The sequence below is a fragment of the Teleopsis dalmanni genome, chromosome 1, assembly GCF_002237135.1.
Source record: "Teleopsis dalmanni isolate 2A chromosome 1, ASM223713v2, whole genome shotgun sequence".
In the NCBI taxonomy this organism is placed as follows: Eukaryota; Metazoa; Arthropoda; class Insecta; order Diptera; family Diopsidae; genus Teleopsis; species Teleopsis dalmanni.
The window spans coordinates 68779620-68782983 of NC_051846.1; positions in this window are offsets into that span (position 1 = coordinate 68779620).

The window sequence follows — 3364 nt, forward strand, 5'->3', positions numbered from 1 at the left end:
ATTTCAGAAAGAAATTATTTTTGATTTAAATTCACAATTTTTAATTTAAATATTAATTATTGTATATATTTCTATACATAATATTGTCTGCCTATGAATGAATTTGAAAAATTTCTTTTGCTGTTTCAAAAAATTTGGCAAAAGAATAATATCTGAAATGCTTTTAAAATTTCAAATCGGACCGCTGCATCCTAGATCGCATATATCAACCGCAAATTACAGTTGCAATACCAACTGATGCATTAAAATACCCAACAATGTGGAACAAAAAGAGAAAGTTTTGCTTAAAATTATGTTTGGGGAAACAAAAGTGAATTTAGTAAAAAAAAAAGTAAATGAAAAGAAAATTTTATTAAAAAAAAAAAAAAACAAATAAAATTTTATTATTTGGCAGCACATGTGAAAGGGACGTTGACAGGGCATGCAATTGAAATGTACTTTGATTCATTCAAACCGACCAAGCACATACGAACATACATTGCGCTCGTATATACGTACATATGTAAGTGAATATGTAAGTGAATATGCAGTTTAGATCGTTACGTTACGAAATGAAATAAATGAAAATCTAATAAATTGCATTCACTGGTAACAAACCAAGCAATTTATATGTAATGTAGTATATAATGTACGAACGAGTATGTATAAATATTGCCAATTTACATTCTAATTGCAACTCTTTGCGGCGCACCGCGGCTGCCGTATTGCCGTATGGCCGTATTGAACATAAGCCGCACCGCTTGCACATAGTGACAAGACGATAAATTGTAATTCGTGTTGCCATTCTGTCTGCCATTGCTTTGTCATGCTTGACGTCGTCTGACAACCGGGCACTACGAGTACACTTAAAAATGCCTTGTGGTCTGTGTACTGGGCGGTCGGGAGGTGTGTTGCAGAACAAGTGATCGTGCTGCAGATAGCTTAATAAAGGCGTGCAAACGAGTGTTTGACTTGTATTGCGGCTTTTTTATATGAGACTTTAAGTATTGTGTGTGAATATGTGGTTGTGTGCGCTTGTACGTTTTTTTTTGTAGCTTGTACGTTTAACATACTAAGATCATCAGATCTGAACAGACAAACTGGCACTGGCGGATTCCTTAACTGAAATAAAATGAACTAAGCGGAAAAAACCTTGTACCAGTGTAATGTACTGCAGTGAGACTGCTGCACTGTAGCACTGTAGCACTGCAGCACTGCACATACACACCGCACAAAATATATATGCCGGCAGATTACATTTTAATAAATCAATGATTATTAATGGCTTGTTAATGTTACGCTACTTATCCAAATATACGCGATTGGATCTATATGCAGGTGTATGTTTGTATATTTATATAATTATTTTTATAGAGAAGTGTCGGCATAATATTAATTATATTACAGATAAAGTATAAGGTAGACAATTGGACGTAAGATAATAATTCTTATTTAATATTAGTTGTTAGCTAGTACTCCTAAGTTTTTTTTTGTTTTTTTTGCCGAACAGAAGTGTTTGGTACTCCAGAATATCAGATGGTGTATAAAGAGATTAATTTGGTTTGATAGTTTGGCGAATACATTGTATAGATAATTATATAAAATTGGTTAAAACCATTTGCAAAGCGTTAAGACGTCTAAATTGTTGGAGAAGTTATAAAGCGTTCAAATTAGTTTAAGTCAGTTTAGTTAAGGAGAGAGCGAAAAAATTATTTTATTTGATTTATATCGCCGACGTTTCGTTGCTCTTATAACTTCTGCCTCAGGATACTTTATTTTAATAACGATATCATCTCTATTCTTTAGAAGTTTCATATTTAAAAATAACATGTTTAAATTAAATTAAAAGTAATAAAGAATATTTAATCATATTGTCAGATTACATAAGCTTTTTGGAAAGAACATATAACGGATTTAAAACTTTATTAAGTTTTAGGTTCATAATGCGTCTGTTGCACTTCGAAACAACAATTGCTCTATTGTGTCACCGAAAAGTTCATTACACTATTGCCATTTTATTAATTTATAATATATAATACTTGTTTCTCTCTCTAATTGATTATTTCGGAAAAAATCGAACGAAAACGCGGTATTGGTAAGAAACAATTTTCATGACTGCGAAACATTCGTCAATGGACCTAAATACAAGAGATTGGTAGCCTTACAAATATAGCTAACATAGATACAGAGAACAATACGCAGAAATCCTAAAAAAATATGTAATTGTGTTTATCAAAAGCTAATTAAACAATATAGTATTATGTTATATGATCATCAATATTCGAAATTAAATTGTGTTTTACATACATACTTAAACATTTTAAAAATCGAGTGTTTTCATTTGGGAAAGATCAGTTATAGCGATTTATATTTTATACATACATATTGCAGTAAAAAGTTTTTAAAACAAATCATTTTCAAAATTTACTACATCATCATGGATGTTAATATTAATATGTAATTTAAATTAAGAACTTCCAAGTAATTAATTTAAATACAAAGAACCTTAAATAATGAAAAATTAAAAAAGGAGTTTTTTCTAGTAATAATAGGATGAAAGTTTATTAGCAAAAGCTTATCAGTTTATAATGTATAGAATGATAATATATATTATTTATTTATTTCTATTTGAGCCAGTGCACTTGAGAATTTCTACTCTTTCTGAACTCGAGATATTTTTAAAATCCCTCTTTATGAGTTTTGATTTATATCTTTTTAATTACTGGTCATCAATTTTTTCGTAAATAAACAAGATTTGCTTTATATACATATATATAATATATATGGATATAGTGTAAATATGGATAAAAATATTAAATAATTTCATACAAAAATTATAATTATATCCTAACCAACGATTTCATTTTTTTTTTTATAACACAATATAAGTTTATTTGGAATAAACAATAATAAATATAAAAAACAAAAAGAATCATAAACAAAATAAATACAAAATATTTTAAATACAAAATATTTAAAATACAATATATTTCAAAATACGGAATATTTCTATAGAAAAAATTTTCAACTAAACTACTCGGTTTTAATATATCAGTTAAAAAATATGTGTCACGACTTTTAGGCATTGGGGAAAGATTTCTAACATGAGCTCATATATTGCTGTATTATTGAGAGACAGTCGAATATACCATTTCTATTTGTTTTATTATATCAAAGTATTATTAATATTAAAAAAAAACAATTATACATTATGATCTATTAGATCTTTATCGTATCGAAAGTGTCCAAAAGCTATATTAAAACTAATTCTATATTTAATATGATCTACTTATTCGGAGCTCTATATCAAATTCGGTTTAATAAAAGTTAGTACTGTAAATATTTCTTGACAATTGTAGGACATAAGCAGTTAACAGTGGGTAAC